The sequence below is a fragment of the Ambystoma mexicanum genome, chromosome 11 (genome assembly GCF_040938575.1).
Source record: "Ambystoma mexicanum isolate Mex_15411 chromosome 11, UKY_AmexF1_1, whole genome shotgun sequence".
NCBI lineage: Eukaryota > Metazoa > Chordata > Amphibia > Caudata > Ambystomatidae > Ambystoma > Ambystoma mexicanum.
Window position 1 is genome coordinate 1,002,817,905 of NC_090934.1, and position 13,388 is coordinate 1,002,831,292.

Genomic DNA, 13,388 nt, shown 5'->3' on the forward strand with positions numbered 1-13,388 from the left:
CCTTCGGCCAGCGAGGGCCAGATCTTTAAGAGGTTCCTCGACCTCATGAAGTCTCCAGATATGGGGGCTGCTATCAAGGATGCAGTCATGGAAGTCCTTCCTGTTATGCTAGCAGCACCACAGACTCCTCCGCCGACACCTCTGGCCCCGGCGCAGCCGGCTCCTCAGCATACTCCACAAGCGGTTCCATACCAGCCTCCTCCACTTCCTCAGCCTCCGGCGGTGGTCCTCACTTTCCGGCTCTGGATACTCCTCCACAGGATCCCCCAGACCCTCAAGATACTGACAAGGAGGAGGATTCTGACACGCTATCATCGGTCAGGGCCTTCCACAAACGTATCTTGGGCCTGACTGAATACCTGGGCCTCCCACAACCCCCGGGTTGAACAGCCGGCAGAGGGCGCCCTTGCTGAGGTCTTCACGAGGCGCCCTTCTGCCAGAACGGGGATTCCACTGCAGACCGACGTGATATCGCTCGCCAAGGAGGAGTGGCTCAAACGGCACTCAGTCCAGCCAGTCAACCGCCGCCTGGACGCCAAGTACAGGCAAATGGAGGGGGATACACTCTTGCTCTCCTCCCACCCTCGGCCGTTCACCTCGGTGATTGCTGCGGCATCCCTGTACTCCAAGCCTCAGTCGTATTAGTCATCTACGGCGCTGCTAGGCAAGGAGGAGAAAACCTTGGAGGCATACGGTACGAAGCTGTATTCCAATGCTTCCTTGCACCTAAGGGCGACGGGCCAACGTAGACGCCATGCTGGCAGCCGCTAACGAGATTATGGTGGGAAATTGCCAACTTCCTCCTGCAACTGCCCACCCACAGCCAATCATGTTTCAAGGCGGGACTAGCCAAAGTCAAGCTTGTGGCTCAGGATATCATGGAGTCCACTCTAGCACATATTGATACCTCTGGACTTGCCATCTGTATTGCCACGGATATGAGAAGGATGGTTTGGCTATGGGCAACGAAGTTAAACCCGGATGTCCAGGAACGTATTCTAGACCTGCCCTTAGAGGGCAGTGACCTCTTTCACTCCAGCACAGACGAAGAGTTGGACAAGAAGAATAGCTCTCGGATGGCTAAGTCTTTATCCATTCTGACAAAGACCATGCCCAAGCATACTCCCAGTCTCAGCAACGCTCGGATAAGGGTCGCTCATCTGGAGGCTTCCGCGGCTTCCGGGACCAGAGGTCTAGACAGCCGGAATGCTCGCCAACACCTAGTCGGCGCAAGCATCAAAAGGGAGGGGGGGGGGTGGCAAGGACTTTTTCCAGTCCCCCTCCTCCGCCTCTACCTCAGAGGGTAAGAAGTCATGACACTCATTTGGGTCCACATTTTGCCAGTGGGGGGCAGGCTTGTTCTTCACGCACCCTTTTGGCAACAGAACTTGGTGGACCCTGGATCCTGTCAGTAGTATCCTCTGAATACCATCTACCTATTCCTGCCTCCCCTCCCTCCTCTCTTCCACAAGTTGGGACAGCAATTCTTTTGGCAGAGATTCGGTCGCTCGTCCTGAGCCAAGCTGTGGAAGAAGTCACAGCCTCCGACCGGGGAACGGGCTTCTACTCCAGGATCTTAGCCACTCAGAAGAACCACCAGGCGGGCCTGAGAGTTGTACTGGACCTGTCCACCCTCAACCTCTCCTTACCTCTCCAGAGGTTCAAGATGGTGACGCCAGCTTTTATTGCAGAGACATTATGCAGGGGAGACTGGATGTGCTCCCTGGATCTGAAGGACACCCATCTGCACGTCCCGATCTGGCAACCCCATCAGTCTTTCCTCCGGTTCAGGATCCTGGGCTGCCATTTTCAGTACAAGGTCCTCCCTTTTGGCCTCTACTCGGCCCCGAGGGTCTTTACCAGACTTAGCGGTGGCAGCCCTCCTCTGGGCCTCCATATATACCCCTACCTAGATGACTGGCTTGTCAGGGCTACAAATCTCAAGAAGCAGTTCAGCACTCCTCCCATGCACTGATGAACACGTTACACGACCTGGGCTTTTTGCTCAATCTCAAGTCACAACGGCAACTCAGTCGTTGACCTTCCTGGGCCTCATCTGGGACACTCTCTGAGAGGGTCTTCCCCCTCCGAGGACAAGATCGCGGCCATCGGGAGGGCCACGTCCCACTTCCTCAGCCAGGGCTCTATTTCAGCTTGGTAGTACCAGCATCTGCTGGGCCTTTTTACAGCGGTGCTGTTGGCCGTCCCGCACACAAGACTCATGATGAGGAAGATTCAGCTACACTTCGCAGCATCATGGAACCGGGAGAGGGGCTCTTGGGGTGAAATGATCTATCAAGATCCCCATCTCTCTCCACCCAGACCTCACATGGTGGCCCAGGGACGGCAACCTACGGACGGTAAAGCCCTTCCGGCACCCTGTCCCTTAGTTGACGATTACCACAGACTCCTCCCTAGAGGGCTGGTGAGCCACCCTGGATGACCTCTCAGTCCACAGCACGTGGACCCGTCAAGAACAAGAATACCACATCAAGTGGCTGGAACTGAACGCCATCTGGTTAGCGCTCAGCCTTCCTCCAACGTCTCAAGGGAAGAGGTTTCCTCATCCAGACAGACAACTGGACCAGTATGTACTACATCAACAAGCAGGGGGTGTGGGGGGGGGGAAACCAGGTCCCCTTCCCCGTGCAGACTGGCGATCAGCATGTGGGAATGGGTCTTGGAGAAAATCTACCTCACGGCAGTGCACCTTCTGGGGGAATCCAACCTGGAAGCTGACAAGCTCAGCAGGTTGGGAGCAGACAACTGAGTGGCAGCTGAAGAACGTTGTTGCACAGGAGATCATCCACTGTTGGGGCCTCCCCCAGTGGATCTCTTTGCCACCAGGCACAACAAGAAGTGCTCCCATTTCGCCTCCTGGCAGGAGCAGGGCCTAGGCTCCCTGGGCGATGCCTTGTGGATCCAGTGAAACGGCATGTCCCCATATGCCTTCCCGCCCACTCCACTGGTTCAGAGTTCTAGCAAGTTCACGTAGTCTCGCCAGCTCAACCTCATTCTGATAGCTCCGTGGTGGCCAGCCAGGCCATGGTTCTCGGAGATGCTCAGCCTTTCGGTGGTCGCTCCAATCCACCTCCCGACAGGCCGAGCCCATCTTCTGACACAGCAGGGGGGCAGGGTCGTCCACCCTGCCCCCCCAGAAGCTGGCCCTCACAGCGTGGTTCCTGAGCAGGTGACGCTCAGCCACCTCAACCTATCTCAAGCCAACCTGGAAATCATACAAGGGGCTAGGAGCAAGGCTACTAGAGCCCAGTATAAGAGCAAATGGACCAGGTTCTGCCACTGGGCTCACTCCAAGGATATCGACCCACTGACTTGCTCATTGGACGAAGTGCTGTCATTCTCAGCTCACCTCGCCAACTCTGGCGTGCAGGTGGACACCTGCCGCACATACCTCTCAGCCATTGGGGCTTACAGGAACTCGGAGGAAGGGGTCTTCACCTCCAACCCGATCATCAGGAGACATTTGGCCGGGCTCTCTAGGCTTTACCTGCCCATCAGGAAACCACACCCCTTGTGGGATTTGAATCAGGTGTTTTGTGCTCTTGGGCACAAGCCTTTTGAGGCTATGGCGACTGCGGACATCAGGCTGGTCAGTATCAAGACGGCCCTGCTGGTTGGCCTCACATCGGCGCGCAGGGTCAGTGAGATCCAGGCCCTAGTCGCCTCAGCCGTACACCTTTCATGGGGACAAGGTGGTCCTGCGGACCCATCCGGTATTTTTATTTAAGGTGCCATCAGCCTTTCACTTAAACGTGGAGATCGTCCTTCCTACATTCTTTGCGGACCCGAAGGATGAGCCTCAGAGCTCTGCACTGCCTGGATGTCAGGCATGCCCTGAAATTCTACCTGAACCAGACCAAGGGCTTCCGCAAGTCAGATGCCCTATTCATCACCTTTGGAGGCGCCAGGCCGGGCTACTAGGCCTCCAAAGCCTCCATCTCCCGCTGGATGGTCTTGGCCATCAAGGAAGTGTAGAAGGGCCAGCATAGACCCCTTCCGGCGAACATGCAGGACCAAGGCAACGGCCATCGCTGTTCAGCGCCATGTCCCCTGGCAGGTCATAAGCAGGGCGGCCACATGGGCCACTCCCTCGGCTTTCTGCAAGCATTACTGTTTTGATGCCAGCTCCAGATCTGATGCGGCTTTCGGACAGGCGGTTCTCCGGAACCTGTTTGCTTATGAAGGGTCTCCTCTCCACCCTGGGGCTACTTTCAGTTGTAATCGCCCATGCAGTATGGAGGAAAGGGGACGGGACGTAAGAGTAATTATAAGTTACTCACCGTAGTGACTAACATACTTAGTCCATAGTCCCCTTTCCTCCGTACGTCCCACCATCCTCCCCCCTAATCTGGTATCATTAGACAATGGTATCTCTATTGTTGACGTGTCTTTGGGGGCTGATGTGTGGTGCTGGAAGGCGGAGTCAGGGCAGCGTATGCTCCCAGGGCCACGCCTCTGCACCTCAATTTACAGAGAAAGATTTTTATGGTGAAAAGGGTTCCATCTCCGGTCCCTCGCGAGGGACGCCCATGCAGTATGGAGGAATGGGGACTAGACTAAGAGTACGTTAGTCACTACGGGTGAGTAACTTATCATTCACTCACCCAGCAGGGTGGCTGTCCTTGCCGGACAGTCAGCCAGCCAGCCAATCACCACAGAGTGCATTTGGGTCTCCTTGGAGACTAAGCATAAGGAGTTTCGGGCCCCTCCCTCACTTCCTGCCTACCCCAGACACTCTGGAGCCAGAAGCAGGCTTCACTCCTGAATCCTGCCAAAGGCGAAATGAACAAAGACCAAACCTGGTTTGACGCGCAGAGAAAATCTCTAGGACCTTTCCACAAAGACGTGGCGAAAAAAGAAGACTGGGACCCATTTTGTCAAAGATAGCTCTGTGCCATTTTGAAAAAGATGGCTCCCGCGGTTAGCGTTATCGGAGCTGTGACCAGCTGCGGTAAATGCAAACCATTGTATTTCAAAACGAAACCACTGCCACCAGCCGTTCGGTGAGGAAAGGGTAACATATAAAAGTTACATGAGCATCTAGACACGGGATACTAAGTTTCTCCCGCATGGGGTCTGGCATGGATTCACATGCTCATGAATATTCCCCGTTGTCAGGCAGGGAATCCTCGGTAAAGAGAAAATCAATATCAGTTTTGTTGGATCTGTCTTTCTTAGTGGTAACCAATCACTGGACTCTGGATCATACTGCCCCCAGCCAATGACTGCTCTCGCCCTAAGCCCCTCCCCCGGCAGCCATCCTCAGACTTTTACCGCACGTTCAAGTGTTGGGAGTCCTTGTGCTATAGCTCTCGAGCTTTTACTGCGTTTCGCGCTTTTTTCAAAGATTTTCTCATTTCTGTTAAATCGAGCCTCAAGCTCCACCGTTCTACTTCCGATCAACAGGGACATGTTTCAGAATTTTCTACGCTCCTCAAGGGTGAAGTTTTCGTCGAGTTGCGCTTCTTGGAGGATTCCAGAAGATCTGTGTCCTACCATGGCCCAGGACAAGGGAAGCTTGATGCCTGGATTTAAGCTGTTCAGGAACTGCCCTGGATGTGGGTTACAGAATGTTTTCAAGGAGGGCGAGCATTCGAGATGTCTACTGCCTTCCTGAGGACAAGACGCATGTGGAGAAGGACTGTGCGTTCTGCAAGAACCTATAGGAACGGACCATGAGGGATCGTCGTTCCCGCCTCACCAGCTGGTTGGAGAAGGGCCCAGCAGGTGAGAAGAAGAGGTCAGAGCGGTCTTCTATGTCCTGTGAGGGCGCCCCGGCAACTGGGGCCCAACAGAAGGCTAAGCACCGTGAGTCTGCGGGCACCGGGAGCGGCGAACGGTCAGGCTCTTCGGCTGCCAGGCAGGGCGCGCCTTCCCCAGCACCATCGACCACGAGCCAACGCTCTGGTTCAGGGAAGAGTAAATCCGAGAACCTGGGTAAGCTTCTGGAGAAGCCCCGGTCGATCTCGAAGGATTCGGCCGAGGGGGAGCGAGGCGGTGACCCTCCCCCAAAGGTGAAGGCCTCAAGCGCGCCAAAGGTGGCGAAGGTCTTGATTCACCCGGCTAAGGCCTCTATCGAGGGAGTCGCGGCGGTCCTGGCGAAGCCTGGGGAGGCTACACCAGTGGAGGCGATCTCGGGGCCCAGTTTCCCTGCCACCGCGGAGGGAATCTTCTTTCTAGCCCATCGACAAGACCCCCCATGAAGACCCCAGTGGCCATCACGGACACGGATTCAGCCTCTGAGGAGGAGCTGGTGTAAACCGTGAAGAACCTCAACGAGAGGTTCGAGAAGGTACGATCCCACTGGAGGGATCCCGAAGAGGTGGTCTAAGAAAGCGACGGTGGCGCCGACGAGGCCCCAGTGGAGGAGCAGCCATCCCTCCTGTCGCAGCCATTGCCAAGCCTTAGGACAACTCGGCAGCCATTCTGATGGCAATCCAAATCTTATGCACGGGGGTAAGGACGGGATTACCACGAACCCTGGCGGACGATCCAGATCCGGGCCCATCGGGCAGCCCTCCGAACAAGCGGAGGAGAGTTCTCCCCGCCCTTCATGCCCTCACGACCCGTGGAGCCCTCATCCCCCCTCACCGGACCCCAGGGATGACACGGCGACTGATACGACGGGGACGGATGACGACGGTGGTGCCGATGGGACAGACCTTACATCACCACTCCCTCGGGCTTCCCCGCCCGACGAAATTGGCTCCTTTCACGCCATGATCGCCAGGGCATCCAAGCTCTTCCATCTCTGCCCCAAGGAACAGAAGGAGGGTTTCCTCTATCAACGGCGAGAGGCCAAGATAAAGACAGTCCTCGCGGTACCGTTAATCGACGATATCTGGGAAGAAGGACTTGCGATCCTGAAGAACCTGTCCACGACGCCTGCCAAGAGGGACAGGTACAAGAAGTAGTACCCGGTCCCCGACGCCGCCCCTTTGTGCCTCAGGGCTCAACCTACGCCGGATTCGGTCGTCTCAGCGGCGGCCAAGAAGGCAGCGGGGGCGACAGCCTCAACCTCTACTTACCCTCCTGACGGCGAGGGTAAGAAATTGGACGCCATGGGGCGACGGGTCATCTCGTCGTCGGCGATGACAATTAAGGCGGCCAACGCCTTAGCGATTGTGGGCCGTTAAGACAGGGAACTATGGTACAAGATAGCCCCCCTACTGGACTTCCTACAAGAGGGCGGAGGCCCTGGAGATTCTGCAGGAAAGTGAAGTGGCGTCGGACCACGCCATAACGGTGGCAACGGACATTGCCGACACCAGGTTTTGCCAGTTAGGCAATGGTGTTTGCCTTCGACAAAGAGGCTGGCTCAAGGCGACAGACTTCTGTCAGGACGTGCAGACCAGGGTTTTGGACATGCCGTTCGACGGCAACAACCTGTTTGGGAAAACAGTGGATGAGTCACTGCGGGCCAGCCCTGGGAGTCCTTCAGCAACGACCGCCCTTTCGGAGCGCCGGAGGCAGACAGAGGGCCTCCAGGGGATCAGGCAGTGGCTCCTCTACGTACCGCCAGGCGGCCCGCTCCTCGTCCCAGGAGGCTTACAGAGGTCGCGGCAAGCAAGGAGGATCTCGGCGTCGTCTGCAAGGCCGCCTCCAAGCAAGATTGAACCGGCCGTAGCGTCGAGGCCCCCACCGAAGCACCCCGGTGGGAGGGCCGGCTGGCGAAGTTCATCAGCGTGTGGGAGTCCATCTCCACCGACCGTTGGGTGCTGGATGCCCTGGCCCATGGGCACACCCTCTAATTCCAAAAGAAGTGTCCCCGCATTGCTCCCGTGGCCAGGAAGGAAAATCACGTCCCTCAACTGCTTTTGGAGGTACATGCAATGCTCAAGAAAGGTGCCATCAAGCTCGTCCCCAAGAGGCTCCGGGGGCTCCCGATTATACTCAAGATACTTCCTCGTCAGAAAGAAGACAGGTGGTTGGCGCCCCATCCTGGACCTACGTCGGTTGAACAAATGCATCAAGGCACAGAAGTTCAGGATGGTCCCTCTCCAGTACGTGCTGGGACAGCTGGAGGAGGGCGACTTCCTATTTTTGGACTTGGAGGATGCCTACCTCCACATCCCCATTCTAAAAGGACACCGAAAGTTCCTCAGATTCGTAGTCGAAGGACGCCACTACCAATTCAGAGCTCTGCCATTCGGATTGAAGTTGGCACCCAGGGTGTTCACCAAGCGCCAGTGGCGGCGCGGCTGTGCCTGTAGGGGATCCACATTCTACCCCTACCTGGACGACTGGCTCATCCGTGCAAGGACAAAACTCGCTGTCGAGCACACAGCGAAGACTGTCAGCTTACTCACGGAGCTGGGTTTCTCCATCTACCCGAAATCCCATTTGGTTCCGTCGCAGGTGGCACTGTTTCTGGGAGCGAAGCTCGATACAGTGGAACGATTGGCGTCTCCATCGGAGGAAAGGACGAAGGCCATCTTAGGCAAGGTGCAGCGCCTGCTAGCCACGGACGTGGCCAGGGTGAGATCCATCAAGTCCCTCCTCGGAATGATGTCCTCATGCATCTATCTAGTGCACCTGTGCAGGCTACGGATGCGTCCTCTACAGGAGTTCCTTGACGCCCGCTGGATGCAAGCGGCGGTCAGCTTCGAAGACAAGATCCCGCTCAACAAGGTTTTCCGTCGGGCGATTCAGTGGTGGGGCACCCGTGCACACCTCACAGCGGGCACAGACTTCCAGACCCTGGCACATCAGGAGACAGTGACGACGAACGCCTCCCTGGAGGGATGGGGTGCGCACACCGGAGATCTCCACGCAAGAGGCCTTTGGCTCCCGGAGTAGAGGTCCCTCCACATCAACATTGTGGTGCTCTGCGCTGTGTTCTGGGCTCTCAAATCGTTCCTCCCGTCCCTCAAGGGCAAGGTCGTGAGGATCTTCACCGACAACACCACCACGATGTTCTACATCCGGAAGCAGGGAGGCACCAGATCCCCAGCCCTATCCAAGGAGGCCCAGGATCTGTGGCACTGGGCCGTCACCCAGGGGATGCTTCTGGTTCCCTTCCATGTGTCAGGAATAAAAAACACCATTGCCGACTCACTCAGCAGGTGTCATGATCTCTGCTTCCAAAAGGTCAGGATTTACCCAACTCCCTTGGAAGCAGACCCATAACCCAGGTTCCGAGTGCCAACCAGTCCCAATTGGGACCTTTTGGACCCTGTCCTGGCGCCAGTGGCACCAGGCTCATAAATATGCCCAGTCCCAGCGCTGGAAGCGCCGGGCTCATAATGCTTGGGTGGACTTACCTGCAGCAGACCATGCTGCTTACTTACCTGCCAGTTGAGCCTCTAATCCTCTTCTGTTTGGGACTACTTTTCCTGTTGGGTGGGGCAGGAGCCACTCCCTAGGTTCAGAACACTGGAACTCTTCTGGAAAGCAGGAACTCTTTTCTTACCTAGGCGAGGCTGTGGAAGGAGACACCTAAGCACTACAGGAGGCTATTTAAACCACACCCGATGGATGAATCTTGCTTTGCGTTATTCTGCATCCTCTGCAGCAGAACGCTCATCGTGTCTTCTGCATCTGATCCTGGGCCTAAGGGAAAAAGGCTTACCATCCTGAATCCAGTCTTCAGCAACACCTATAAAGACGAGAAAGAACAGGTTAGCATTACGGTCTTCAGTGACAGCGCTTCTCTTACCTGGTCCATCGGCTGTCACCAACGCCTCGCGCTGCATTCCGGCATCTGAAAGACAAAGGCTTACCTACTCTTCGCGTGCTCCGGAGGTCTTCGCACTGCATTCCGGCATCTGAAAGACAAAAGCTTACCAACTCTTCGCACGCTCCGGAGGCCTTCGGCGCTGCATCCCGCATCTGAAAGACAAAAGAAGGTGCGTTTAAAGACATTGGGTAACTTTATTACTCACGTGCCATTACTCCTTCCCACGCCAATCCCAGTGGGTATTCCGGCACCCTTCAGCAGCTCCGAACTTGTACCTGCAAGATAAAAGGACAGTTAGTGCGCATCGTGAAGCAGGCAACAAGCACTTACTTACGTGCTTCCAGGCGCTTCTATTCCTCACACGGGTTCCATCCTCAACTCACTGCAGCCCGTCATCCGCCATCGCCGGAACCCTGCAAAACAAGAGACATCATTACAAAAGACTTTTAAAGACATTTGAAATACTCGTAACTTAACGTTCGTGCAGTAAACGACGGACAGCAGTCCTCTGAGGTCAAGAGGCCTGCACCCTTATCCAGTGAAGAAACTGGTTACGGCACCCTGCCCCGAGGCAGATGGAGAGCTCGGCGTTCACTTACCTAAGGTGAGAGCGTTAACCTTTGGGGTTCTACAGGAGAAGAGAAGGGGAAGAAGAGACACCCAATAACCCCAGTTCATTAATCCCATATTTTCTATCTGCAGACATCTTACTCTTCGAGTCAGACATACAGTGCACAGAGGTCCAGCCCAAAGAGCCAACCGTGTTACACATCACCTTTGAAGATACGGTATTCGCCCAGTCAAGACCGGCGCCTCTGCGGGAATCAGGTGAGCGTTACAGCAGGGAGCTGCGCTCGTGCCACGAGTGGGAACTACGCCAGGATCAAGTGGATCAGCTCTTCCAACGATGGGGCAAACCCCAGATCGACCTGTTCGCAACGGCAACAAACTTAAGTGCCCGAGGTTTGCCAGCAGGTTTCCCCAGCCGAGGAGCATGGCCGATGCTTTCTCGTTCCCCTCGGACGGCCTGTTCCTGTATGCGTTTCCTCCGTTGCTGCTGCTGCTTCAAACAATCAGTCAGCTCAAGAGCTCCCAGTGCAGGATGATCCTCGTTGCACCGGCGTGGCCGAGACAGATCCGGTTCCCGGACCTTGTGGACCTCTCGGCGTCCCCACCAGTCAAGCTGCCGACATACGCAGATCTTCTCTCCAGAGAGGGAGGCACCATTCTTCATCACGACCCGGAGTCACTGAACTTGCAGGCCTGGCTCCTGCAGCACTAGAGTTTGGATAGTACGATATCCCGGCTGACTGCAGAGAGGTTCTTGCAAAGGCCAGGGCATCCTCAACTCTCAAGTGCTACGGACATAAGTGAAAGAGGTTCTCTGTCTGGTGCCATGCACAGAAGATCAACCCTCTATGGATTACGGCACCTCAAGTGCTACCATACCTACTGTCGCTGGCCAAAGCTGGACTAGCTCATGCTTCCTTCAAGATACATCTGGCAGCGATCTCCTGATACACCAGAACTGCAGGACGGCCGTCCTTGCAGTCTCATCGACTGGTGAAGGAATTTATGAAAGGACTGTTCCGATCGTTCCCGCCGGTGAAGGCTCCAGCCCCGGCGTGGGAGTTGAACGTGGTGCTGACCAGGCACATGGGCCGCCATTCGAGCCTTTGCATTCAGCTCCGTTGAAGTTCCTGTCGTGGAAGACGGCGTTCCTTGTGGCCATCACCTCCGCACGACGCGTGGGAGAGATTCAGACCCTATCCTGCAAGCCTCCATACTTGACTTTTCACAATACGAGGGTGGTGTTGGGGACGCACCCCTCTTTCAAGCCCAATGTGCCGTCGGACTTCCATCTTAACGAGCCCTTGGTGGTGTCAGTTTTCTTTTCGTCGCCAGCCGAGAGGACTTTGCACTAGCTGGATGTAGCTAGAGCGCTTAAGTTCTACGTGGACCGAACGAAGAGTTTTCGGAAGACATCACAGCTGTTTGTGAACTTTGGACCTGTGAACCAAGGGAAGGCTCTCTCGAAGGCTTCCATTTCCAGATGGCTCTCCGGCTGCATCATGCACTGTCATCGGTTGGCCAACCGACTGTTGCCCGGCCGTCCGAGAGTCCATTCTACCAGAGCGATCGCTGCTACTACGGCGTTCTTGTCTGGTGTGCCACTGCTGGACTTCTGCAGGGCTGCTACGTGGAGGTCGACGCACACCTTCACAATATTTTACTGCGTCGACCGGGATTCCAGGGAGGAGTCCAGAGTCGGACAAGCAGTGCTGCGCAACTTGTTCGCCTGAAGGTGGGCCTGGTGAGAAGGTAAGAGTTGCTTAATGTTGAGTTTATGTAATGTTTAATGTTGAGCCTTTTGCCACCTCCCGTGGTTGTGCATGTGTGTACTGCTATGTATTCTTATATTCATGAGCATGTGAATCCATGCCAGACCCCATGCTGGAGAAGGAACAGGTTACTTATCTGTAACTGTTGTTCTCCAGCATGGGTCTGGCATGGATTCACATGCAAACCCTCCCTCCTTCTCCTCTGCGGCTCTTCACTTGGTCATACTGCCACTTTACGTGCTACCAAATCTGAGGATGGCTGCCGGGGGAGGGGCTTGGCGAGAGGGCAGTCATTGGCTGGGGGCAGTATGACCCAGAGACCAGTGATTGGTTACTACTAAGAAAGACAGATCAGAAACGAAACTGATTTTTATTTTTTCTTTACCAAGGATTCCCAGGCTGACTACTGGGAATATTCATCAGCATGTTAATCCATGCCAGACCCATGCTGGAGAACAGTTACAGGTAAGTAACTTGTTCCAACCCCTCCAGCAGTCTATTGTAAGATAGTGTGTGCTGGGTCTAGCAAGTTACAATAAGTAAATTCAATTTCACTTTACTGCTCTTGGATACAGTGGTTTATCCCAGAGAAGGTATTTAAACCTTGGGAAATCTGAAAGACTTCCCTGTGCCACTGCACTGAAGGTGCTGTCACACAATGTAAAAGATGCCTATGGAGTTTCAGACTCCACGACCAAAAGAAATAGGTGAAATTCACACTAAAAATACATGAGTGGGGAAAAAGGGTCACACACTCTAGGTTAAAAAAAAATCACGTCCTCAAAATCCAGCAAAGTTGCTGGGGGTCTTTAAGTTGAAGGGAATTAGCCATTTTTTTTAGAATTCTCCCTTACAACTTTGTGCTGCATTCCATCAGTAGCATCCAAACATACCATTAGAATGGATTGCGTCGGCCCACGTATTCCTCATCTTTGATATTCGTTATCCAGCTTCAGAATATTTTTTCGACAGACAGCACTGTGCGTCGATGCAGTTGACTCGATGTCCCTTGAGGGCCTCTCTCTCTCTCTCGCTCTCTCGAGGATGTCATTGAAGGCTTATATAGCACGCGCAGTGGGCATTGGCTTCAGTTCTGTTTTTTCAACGAATGCTATCGCTTCGAGAAATATGCAGCGCTTCATTTATTACTCGCGAGTACGTCTTCCTCGACACCAATGACCGGGTTCAAGAAGTGTTCAAGAAGTGTGGATTGTGACTCAAATGTTGTTGGCTGACCCACACCGTATTTGTCTGTTGTCTCAGGCTGGAGCATAAGACCTCGGCCTTCTCCAAGTGCCAGTTGAACGGAAAGGCCCTGACGGGGATAAAGGGAAATTGGTCTTGGG

General features: G+C 54.8%; 1 protein-coding gene across 2 annotated transcripts in view; it reads left to right on the top strand.

Moving 5' to 3' along the window:
* CTDSPL2 (CTD small phosphatase like 2) overlaps positions 1 to 13,388 on the top strand; it is an 896,843-nt gene that overhangs the window by 772,069 nt on the left and 111,386 nt on the right. The gene's annotated exons all lie outside the window — the stretch shown is intronic.